This window comes from Strigops habroptila, chromosome Z (genome assembly GCF_004027225.2).
Source record: "Strigops habroptila isolate Jane chromosome Z, bStrHab1.2.pri, whole genome shotgun sequence".
In the NCBI taxonomy this organism is placed as follows: domain Eukaryota; kingdom Metazoa; phylum Chordata; class Aves; order Psittaciformes; family Psittacidae; genus Strigops; species Strigops habroptila.
The window spans coordinates 86312050-86323362 of NC_044302.2; the positions used below are offsets into that span (position 1 = coordinate 86312050).

General features: G+C 40.0%; 1 long non-coding RNA gene across 1 annotated transcript; it reads right to left on the reverse strand.

Annotated features, from left to right (window-relative positions):
- Positions 1 to 2124: 2124 nt before the first annotated feature.
- Positions 2125 to 5284, reverse strand: LOC115619365. Its single transcript, XR_003994991.1, has 3 exons — positions 5081 to 5284; positions 4024 to 4068; positions 2125 to 2459 (listed from the first exon to the last, which is right to left on the reverse strand). It is a non-coding gene; the product is annotated as an uncharacterized LOC115619365 (long non-coding RNA).
- Between the last annotated feature and the right edge of the window lie 6029 nt (positions 5285 to 11313).

Sequence of the window (11313 nt, forward strand, 5' to 3'; positions counted from 1 at the left end):
CCTTCTAGCTCTAAGACTCCACAGCTGAAGAAGACAACAGCCAACCTGCACCTAGTGGCTCCAGCAGAGCTGCTGGCATACTTATAGAATGGTTTGGGTTGGAAGGGACTTTGAAGTTCATCTAGTTCATGGCAGGGACACCTCACAGTACTTGGCTGAGGCACCTCAGGAAAAGACGACAAGTGAGCAGCACTGGCTGCAGCCAGCCTGTCTGCTGTCCTGTCCAAGTGCTGGCAATGTGAAATTTGGGTTTCTCTTCTAGGCCAGTGTCTTCAGGGGCATCCATAATCACAGAATCACAGAATGGTTTGGGTTGGAAGGGACCTTAAAGGTCATCCAGTTCCAGCCCCCCTGCCATGGGCAGGGACACCTTCCTCAAGACCGGGTTGCTCAAAGCCCCGTCCAACCTGGGCTTGGACACTGCCAGGGATGGGACAGCCACAGCTTCTCTGGGCAAGCTGTGCCAGCGCCTCACCACCCTCAGAGGGAAGAACTTCTTCCTGATATCAAATCTAAATCTTCTCTCTTCCAGTTTAAAGCCTTTCACCCTTGTCCTGTCACTACAGGCCCTTATGAAAAGTTCCTCTCCAGGTTTCTTGTAGCCCCTTTAGGTACTGGAAGCTTCTGTGAGGTCTCTCCTGAGCCTTCTCTTCTCCAGGCTGAACCAGCCCAGCTCTCAGCCTGTCTCCAGAGCAGAGCTGCTCCAGCCCTCGCAGCATCTCCAGTCCAGGCCTCCTCTGGACTCACTCCAGCAATTCCACACCCCTCTTGTGTTGGGGGCCCCAGAGCTGGACGCAGCACTGCAGGTGGCATCTCACCAGAGCGCAGCAGAGGGGGAGAATCACCTCCCTCGACCTGCTGGTCACACTCCTTTTGGTGCAGCCCAGCAACGGCTGGCTTCCCTGGCTGCGAGTGCTTCATGTGTTGTCACCAGTGTATTTGTCCCAATAAACCAGTGAAATAATATAACTTGTCAAAACAGACACAATGATCATCTTGTTGGCAGCTTCTGTGTCAATCATGTCCACAGAAGAGCTGTTGCGTGCAGTGGCTACCTGTTCGTACAAGCTTGCCTGCGTCATTCCTGTGAATTAACCTGTTCATGAACTCCTCGCTTGTCCCTGTGCCAGATCTACATGATTACTATTGCCATGTTCATCCTCCACTAAAAGTGTAAATGCTTATGAAGTTAAGGCAGCTGATCAGCACAGAGATCCTACAACATCAAACAAAACATAAATAATAGACATTCAAGTTCAAATTAATTTTCATACACTCTTTAATACATAAACTTCTAAGACTGCACAGTGTTTTATAACACAGTAGTACAAAAAAGTTTTATCAATACTAATAGTCTTTGATGCAATATAAAGAAGTCTGAAGTAAAATTTATGTCCCTTTTATTTCCCTATGTTATTGCTTAATGGCCTTGCTAATGTATGAGTTCTATTGTTCTTGTTAATAGGTCTGCTCAGACAACTGTTTGCAATCTAGGAGTTGTCTGCCATACCGTTCTTGTTTTCTGGTACATAGCAGTACATTAGGAATCTTGATGACTCCTGCATTTAAAAAATATAAAGGTTCACTTTAATACGTTTAAACCACAGATCTAACTTTAATTTTTAGTCAAAGAACTGTATCTCCAGTAGCTTGTGATAAAATTGAAATATTGATAACGTTACAGCTACAGGACCAAAGTACAGCAGAAGAACTAAAAATTTCCACTCCACACCTCCTACCTATCCAGACAAGGTTGGTGGTTTGCTTATATTTCATTAATTTATGGCTTTTCCCTGACTGTTTGCTTACCCCCCACCTCACCACCCCCTTCCCCACTCCCCCCAAATGCCATTTTCCATAGTGTTTCTTTCTTTACTTTTTTCCTATGACTTCATCCATCTCATTTTACTGTCAGGTCAGATGAGAGTTTTTAGGTGACCAGTTCGTAATTTGTCCTAATAGATTTTTAAATATAAAATTAGACTGATTGAGCTGTTACTTTTCATGTTCTCCTTTTCCTCTCTTACAGATGGGTGTGGGTTTCCCAGCACTACCTTTAGGATTTCTGAGGGTTATGTTAAAAAACAAAACAGACTTTAGTTGTAAGTAAGTCTCAAAGTAACCTGGTTTATAGTGCATTTTATTTACACAGGGAGAAAAATGTTAAGCAAACATCCAAATGATCTTTATCCCTATCTGGAGTCCAACCCGTGTTAGCCATTTGTGTGGATAAAAGCTCTCGATGTTGTTTTTTCCTTTTCCAGAATCGCCTCAGTGACACTTTAGAGAAATCTGTCTTCATTAAGATAACCCGACAAGCCTCTGGACACAATGTACAGCTGGGTTTGGGAATAATACCAAAGAACAGATGTTCTCTTCCAGATCTGGGCTTCTCATGGCAGTGCTGAAGAAGGCAGAGAGCATCCAGCCGGCCAAAGTGTTCCTTCTCCTGGGGAGAGCTATGAAGTAGTAAACAGACAAAAACAAACACTAAACTCATCATAGAAAAGTGTGCATCATTCATTTTCCATCTTCAATAAAGAAAACCCTTCTTGTCTGAAGAAATGAAGGAGCTAATAAACTGCCGATGTGAAACCAAGCATTGAGAAAGTGTGCTTATGTTCAGGGTTGATTAAATAGTTATTTTGCAGAAGCGGTAGATTTAGGTTATGTCTCAAGGCCAAAAGGGACTGTTAGCTTATCTAGTGCAAGGCAGCTAGCAGGCTGTGACCTACCCCGAGCTTTCTGGAGAGTTCTGTCTGGCTCACCAGATAGGTTTGGAAGCTGCTGAGTGCACTCATTACACACCCCGGTCTCCCACCATGTTGTCCCACATCAAGGCCAAATGATTCATCCAGGGACGTGCAGAATCCAGTTAGTTACGATATGGCCCTTTCTGGTAGTATTAAAACAAGTCTTAAGAAATCAACTGCACATTCCTGTAGTGATATTGATCATTTGCAAGAGATTTATCTGTATCAGATGACTCGGCATGTCTCTATTGCACAATGACTTGTTCCGTGCATGAAAGGCCTTAACTGTCATGCCCAGAGCAAGCCAGATGTGTGCTATTACTCAAGAGAAAAACATTTCTGCAGAGCCACTTTGATAGGTATGCCTAGTGAAACAATACTAGTGACTGTTTATAAAGGTTTGAAAGAAAATAACCATGGGTTGTGCCTCTGACAGAGAGCTATTCTGTTAATCCTTCTCTTCTCTTCACTGTTTCAAGAAGGGAGGGAAGATATAAGGATTTAATGAAAGTCAAAACATTTCTTGTAACCCAACTGTGTAAAAACACAATTGAGAACTGTAACATGCTGAACAGTATGTGTGTTTGTATCTACCCAATGTTATCTGCTGCCCTACAAACTCCACGCCAAATCTTATCGCCTCTGTGCAAGTTTCGTATGTTTGTGACCGCACAAAGATCAGCTGACCAGTGAAATCAGGGAGATCAGTGTCCAGTGAATGCTGCAGGGGAGGGTGGCTCAATTCTGGTGTTGTTATCCAAGTATTTTCCCTTATGTTATTTTAAATATCTGGAACAAGAAGCAAGTTTAAGAACTTAGTGTCCATCAGTCTTAAAAGCACAGTGATTTGGATTCTGCAGAATTATGAGAAGCATACCTAAAAGAATTGCATGGTGGCTTAGTGCTTAAATAACAATTGATGTGAAGTACTTTGCGATTTTTCCCTCCTATCCCAGAATATAGAATCACAGAATTACAGAATAGATTGGGTTGGAAGGGTCATTTAAAGATCATCTAGTCCAGCTCCCGGAATAAATTCAGCAGGCCTTGGCTAGGTCAGTACTTGTCTGGGAAACTTCTTAAGGAAAACCTTTGTTAGAAAGTAACTTGTGTTACTTGTTAAAATAGAATCATAGAATCATAGAATAATAAGGGTTGGAAAAAAATAAATACATACATGCCATTTTTGTACATGTATGCATTCTGCATCATGAATAGAAATAGCATACATACACATTGTATATAAAGGTTTCGTATATGTAGATACTACCTCTTCAGATGTAACCCAGATTTTCACAAGGAAATCTTCTGTAACCTGATTTGAAAAAATGTTTTTTGTTATTTCTGATAAGCAACAGTGAACATAGCACATCGAGACATGAAATGTTGAGATTTTTCTATCTGTCTTTAAGAATCCATGGAAATCTACAAGGTCTGGAAAGGATTAAAGCTAAACTGGAAGAAAATGTTTTGACCTACCCCACTATCAGTGCTGCACTTCTATGTATTACACTTCCAGAAACACTAACAGATAATTTTAGATTACTCCTTCTTCCAGGCCACGTAATCTTCCTAGAAAACTATAGACCTATGGACCATATTATTGCTGGGAGAAATTACGTCTGACTGATATGTGCATAAAATGTTCGCTATAGAGGAAAGTTTACTTCAGAACCTGGGGACAATCAGAGAAATGTCCCACATGCAGTTAATACTGAGAGCAAAAAAAGTTGGAAAGTTTTAGTTCTTCCCAGTATCTAGGGGAAGATTTTTTCCTTCAAGGAGTATTTTCTTTCTGGCACAGCCTTCCATCCATCAAGTGTGTCTTCCATCCGTGCAAGACCATGTGTGCTACGTGGCACATTGACTGCAACTGTGCAGATTTATAGCAGCAACTTAAGTACTGCCTTTGCAGGCACACAGATGGAGCAGCTACCAAAGCACACACGCTCCTGAAAGAGCACCTGGCCTCTGTCTGTCTGTCGTTTCAGTTCTTAAGGCCAGCCTCATGCACGATCCACACCATAAGCCTCAAACAGTGCCTGAGCTGCTGACTGCACAGTGTTTTGCCTGAACCATGGAGAATGAAGTCCTACATTTGGCTTCAGGACAACTAGATGTTTGAAATCCCAGGTGGTCCTTTAATTAGGTATTTTGTAACTTACCTTGGGCACGTGTTAGAGAGTCAAAAAAAAAAAAAAAAAATTTATCATTAACTTAAAACATTTACAAGCAAGACACCATTAAATCTCTGCAAAAAGGGGAATATAATTGAAAAAGCATTTATGGTGAATAATTACTGTTATTGCAGTCATGGGATCACTTACGTATTTAGTTTTCCGGTCTGTCTCTCCTTCTGAATGCCTTCTTGCTGTGTTGGAGACAATGTTCTGCAGCTTTATTGCCATGGTTTTTGAAGTGCTACAAGTTTTTTCACATCACATTCATATTTTGTTTCCTCTTCCTGAGGTTTTACAGGAAATCTGGCAATGATTGTGATGCAGGGTCAGCACAAATCTCTGCTTTGTTTTTCTTTGTTTATTTTCCTTTTTTTTTTCATACAAGAAAAGGTTGCAGTTTAGAGGGCTGCATTAAATGCTGACGGTCAAAGACAGTTGTGGGAGCTGCTCAGCTCTTCCACCATGAGACACTGACTCTGGGCTCTACTGGGGATACTACCACCTCCTTATATCCAATTCTTAAACACTTTTATATGCCTGATATGTAAATTATAGCTAGCAAATAATGCAAGACATGCATGAATAATGTTTTGAACATGTCTCCTGCCAAGAGACAACCATTAAAAAAATGAAAATAGAGGTCAGATAGAGATGAGGACTTAACCAAGGTAAAATGCCAGCCTGGGACTCATCTCTGCTGTAGTTCTACAAAAGTCCTTACAAACGAGCAGCAATGAAAGCTTTTGTAGACTGGAGAGATGTTGAGGCATGGCATAATGACTGTTTCTTGTCAGGAGCAGGACTCACTCACTTTTCTAGTTCCACAAGTTGAACCAGCGCTTTTGGAATTATGAGGAGACTCAAAAGTGGGTGTTGCTGTTACTGCCTGTAATTAGAGAACATGATATGAAGCCCGTTCCGTGAATTCTCAGACAAGCCAAGAGGTCCATCCGAGCACATGTGAACATATGAAATAAGGGAATCTCACAGCAGCAACCAGTAGTGACTGCTTGAATTTTGCAGGGCAGATTTTTTCATGTCTTTGCAGTGATGTGCAGTAGTGTGATAGCTTGTGCAGGTGACTTCCAAAGGCGTCCTCAGGCAAAATGTCACCATATCTTCTCTGCTTTCACTTATCTTTCTTTCAAACACCAAGTTATTTCTTCTGTGTTGCATTCTGCACCCTTTATTATGGAATACTGTTAGTTCTACTACTCTGATTTTGACTTTTCCCTTAACCAGCCAAAGCCTAGGAGACCAAAGCTGTAGGAAAAATAGGAAGATTGACAGTGTAAAGGCAGCTCAGATATAATGGTCTCTGATCTTTGCTGGCCCATTGTCAGCGTAATACAGTAATAATACCTTGTATTCAAGTTTTTACTTTGTCTGCATTGTTACCTTCAGGAACAGCACCTACAGAAAATAGAATGTAGGATTGTAATGTCAGAAGATTAGGAACTTCTGTTACACGTGTGTCATTCAAAACACACAAAAAGAAACGTGTGTTAGTTAATGACTGTGATTTTCAGCAGAAATGTGAACTCTTCAGGAGAATAGGAAATACTTGGAAATACGAAGCTAGTGACTTTATTTTTTTCATCAGTTAGTATAAAGTTATGGCAGCTACATTATATCTAGTATTAAAGCTATTCCAGTCTATTCAATCAATGAGAATGTAGCACTTCCAGGAGGTGTGCAGTTACCCAGCTGGCTATAGGCATAGCCATTACAGTCTGAGTGTGAGTCGCAGATACCAGGTAGCTGTATAGCAGTAACTGGGCTGTGGCTGCTGAACAGTTTAATGAAGTCCTGTCTGCTGAAGGAACAGCTTGTAAACCAGTATAGCTTTTGTTAACAGAAATAAAATCTAGGCAGGGCTGAATACTAGTCGCTATTGCTGACTTTTAAATAATGGCACTGAGAAACAACAGGAAAGGTGTTACTGTGAGATAGCTGATATGAAGTCCTCCTCGCATATCAAATGATGTTTCCTGATATAAATCAGATAAAGATCTGACTCTTCCAGACTTCTGCCATCATTAAAAGATCAGAAGGAGACAACCAGTCTGTTCAGGCTTTGATTGTTGCAAGCATGTGTGTTAGCACAGCTCTCCCTCTGCTTTTATGTATAACACATATAATAAACAGTTCAGTTCCTCTACCAGTCCTCAGAAGGCCAGTATTGTTTTACAATATTTCTTTATCTACAGAGACCACATGAGGTCTTGTGTTTGAAGTTTATTATGGTACTAGGAGGCCCCTTTTTTTGTGAAAGTGGTTTTTACTGATGGTGGGAGTAGATGGCTGTCAGCCTCAGCTTCCTGTGTGCTGCAGCCGCAAAGTATATTGTAAGTGAAAACTGTCACTTAGACAGATCTACTTTTTTATTTAATATGCAAATTGTTTCAGGAGTTCACAATTTACTACTTAGAGTGCTTTGATGCTGAAATAGCAGCTGCTTTTGAATTTCTGAGGCGTACAGAACAATAGGAAGTGGTTGATTTAGCCAGTGTACCTTCATTGTACATGGCACATTCACATACTATTGTCCTAAGAAGGGCACACAAGATTTTTTCCACAGTTCAGCATTCCAGGACTATGCTATTTGAAAAGTATCATCAGCAATCAACCTCCAATATCGTGTATTTGAAGCCATAATTATTTTAGTTCGTCAAACCCCATTTCATGTAAAACAATCTCCACCATGCACTTGGCTATCTGAATCCGTCCCTAACATGTCTCTTCACATCTGTTGCAGACCATGATGTTTGCAGCCACTGCTGTACTCTCAGGAAAATATAGAGCCAATGTAGACCCACAAAAATAAATTTAACCAAAAGTGTGTCATCCGCTTTTTAATTACAATTCAACAGTTCTTGAAAGAGAACTTTTTTATACATATCCCTCTTATCCATTAGCTGGGCCCACTTTTCACTTCAGTTTTCTTGTATTTTACAACAGATAAGCAAAGAACAGACCTGAACTTCCTGTAAGGTTCACTGTATATTGTCACTGAATCCCCTGTACTGTGCTGTTGTGACTTCCGCTTCATGGCTAGGGTTCAGTGCAGTGAACTATGCTTGCATGACCTGTTACCAATCATTAACAAGAACTTGCTTGTACAGGTATTTCTGGTGAGAAGCATTTCTAGTCACCTGGAATGAACTGCTGTGGATTTAGCTGATCAATCATTTTCATTCCCATTTTCTAAAGAGCACTATTTGGTATAAAGACTTTAATAGGAATTGTACGTATTGCTGAAGTTATGGTAATACTTACACTTTCTTGAAGTCATGCTCTGTTAATGTAAAGAGAACTGTCCAAATACAGAAAAAATCGAGGGTTTTGTTTAACTTATTTTGTATTCATTGGTCCAGATCCTTAATCACTTTAGTTATACATTGACTGAAGGCACCGTATTGGAAAGCCTAAAGCTGCCTGCCGAATTCTGGTGCAACTGCATTATTCCTGTAGAAGGAGAGATCACTGATCATGGCATGGGGTATGAGATCCATGTAGGAGACCTGTACAGATACCCTGTTTTGGGCATTGCATGCTTACATTTGCTTCTTTGAAAAATACGAAAATACAGAAGATATTGTACAGCTATGATCTTCTTAACCACCTATTGGATATCATCAGCTAATTTGTCCTTCCTTCAAATGATAAAGAGGACCATTGGTTTTAGGCGCACTGAGGAGACACGGAGAACTTGCAGGCAGTTAGAGTGATTGCAGGATAAATGCAGGGACTAAACAGAGCCAATAGGGAACTCAGAATACACGTAGGTGTTCAGCAACTAGGGTCAGTTTGCATTTCTAATCTGTGCACTGAGTATGACTTAACACATGTCTGATAAAACATCAGATTTTCCTTGCTAATTACAGTGTTCTATGCTACAGATTGGTTCAGAGAGAGAAAGATACTTCGTTGTTATGATGGAATTTCCAAACAGAAAAACAAAATATTTATCTAGTAGACCAGAACTCCATAAAGTCTCATTTTGTTTTTAAGCAGACAATTGCATATATCAGCTATTCTTTCATTCACTGAAACAATTTCCAGGCCTGTATCAGAGGATGTTAGCTTTTTTTGCTTCCTCTGAATTCTAAGAACTACGCATTTAGTTATCTGACGCTGTTCCGGATCTCACATGAGGGGAGCACGAGACCAATGTTGCACCCTGATTCTTCCTTCTGGAGTTACTTGAACTAATGAACTTGTGGTTCTAATTATTTTGCTGAATTTACTTTTACGTATCTTTTTGGTCTTCACTTAAATTATGCTCTATTTACAGCATCTTTGAAGAGCTAAAGGCCTCATAAACAAATGGAAATTTGTTTATGTAAGCATTAAGTAAACCTCCACAGACTGTTTTTGTTGCAGTTTATTCCACAATAAAGTATGAGTAACTCCACTGGGTTGACTCAGTGACACTGTTGTAAAGTGAGAACACATGAGGAGAATCAGTAGAGACTTAAGATCTGCCAGTGGACTTTGAATTCCCTGCTTGTTACATCCTTCAGGCACAAGAGCAAAACAGACACTGAAGTCCTAAGGTCTTATGATAGAATTCGTGCTGGATATCTGTCCTTTCATTATTTGCACAGGTTGCAAATCATTACAGCAGACATTACCAGCATACGGTTACTGACAGCCTCATAATTCCATATCCATTTGATTATTTTTTTTTTAAGAAATGTATGCATTACCAATCTAGATAACAGAAATTACAAACATCAGTTAATTTCCAAAGTCACTGATATTTCTGTTCTGTGGTGCTTTGAGCAGTTTGAAACATGTCAAAAAAGGGGATAGTTTATGTTCAGTAAGAAGGGAAAAGGGGTGTTACTTCCACCAGGACCATTACTCCTCCCAGATAAGAAAGAAAGTGAGTAGAAACAAGATAATAGTTATAAATACTATTGTTTGAAACTGGAGGCTTGTCCAAATTAGAGTTCATAACTACCTCCTACAGCGAGATTGGAATATACTCAACAACAAAGAATATACTTGCAGTGGAAAGCAAAATTAAGATTCAAGACAACTATTTGTTTAGAAGCTATGGACAAAGCGCTACAGGAGCCTACGAATCTAAGCGAGGTTAATATAAGAACTGGAATGGTCAGACAATTCTACCTCCAATAATTTAACAGTTATTAACATCTTTGCTCTACTGTTTGTAAAAAAAAGAAGTGGAAGTGGATTTTTTCCACTCAGAATGGGTAATGCTTCAGACTGAATTTTAAATCCATTTAGAGTTTATGAATTTCAAAAGCTGCTGAATTAGATCTATCTACACCCACAGCCAGCATTATAATATTCCCTACCAGTTTCATTAAGACAAAGGAACTTTTTTCCCTCAATAAACCTGGAGGCAGAACAGTGGTCTAAGGTAAGGTGAATGTTATAAAGCAAGATGCTTATGGCCTATCACTGTGAATGTAGTTAAGCTCTCCTTAATATTATAAAGATTATAGTAAAGATAATGTAGTAATAAATAATAGAATAAATAGTATCTATCAGCACAGTGGTACTTGCTAACAACAGCTGCTTCTCATCTCTCTATAAGGGAATTGGGGGTCTGCAGGTGTCTCTGCATACTACATAGGAGGAAACACTAACTTTTCAGTAGTGACCGCTGTACATTTCCATCCTCAATGTGCTTTCCATAGCAAGGTAGCTGTTTTGTAAGTTACCTGTTTCAGCTCAGTTCACTCCGTCTGGACTCTTTATTCTTCAGTACTTGTGAGCTGCTAGTCTCAGCAGCCCTGAGTGCTATTGGATATAGGTTATAGGCTCAGCACTTATCAAGTCTTGTGCACACCCCTCTCTATAAAGCTGAAAAAGAAATGGGAATTTGATATTGCTCTTTGTTTGGTGTATCTCCATCTGTGTTGCAGCAATTGGCAAGAGACAAACTGTCACTCACTACTGAGCTGCATTTTATTCCTCACACTATTAATGGACCTGTACCTGCTTCATTTCTTTTTGGCTTTGTCAGTGCTTATTTAGGAATTGACAGATATGATGCATACCAAATATTTACTTCCAGCCAGCATTGCAGAGCTTTATTGGCACTGAAAATCAACACCCTATCCTGAGGCAGGAGGCCCAGCAAATAGCCTACCATTTGCGATGGTAAAGGACATCATCGCAGTTATGAGGGCTTGTTCCCAACCTGGCGAAGAATACAAAGACATGTTTCCCTAACAATATCAGGAATGTGAGCACAGTCTATCCTTTAAAAAAAAATCAGTCTCATTCTGATGTCTGTTTATTTTCTGCATCATGTTCTCAAAGACTACTGAATAAAACTTCAGATCTTTGTCCTTCTTTCCACTGACTTGAGCATAAGACTCCTACAGGATAAACCCCAA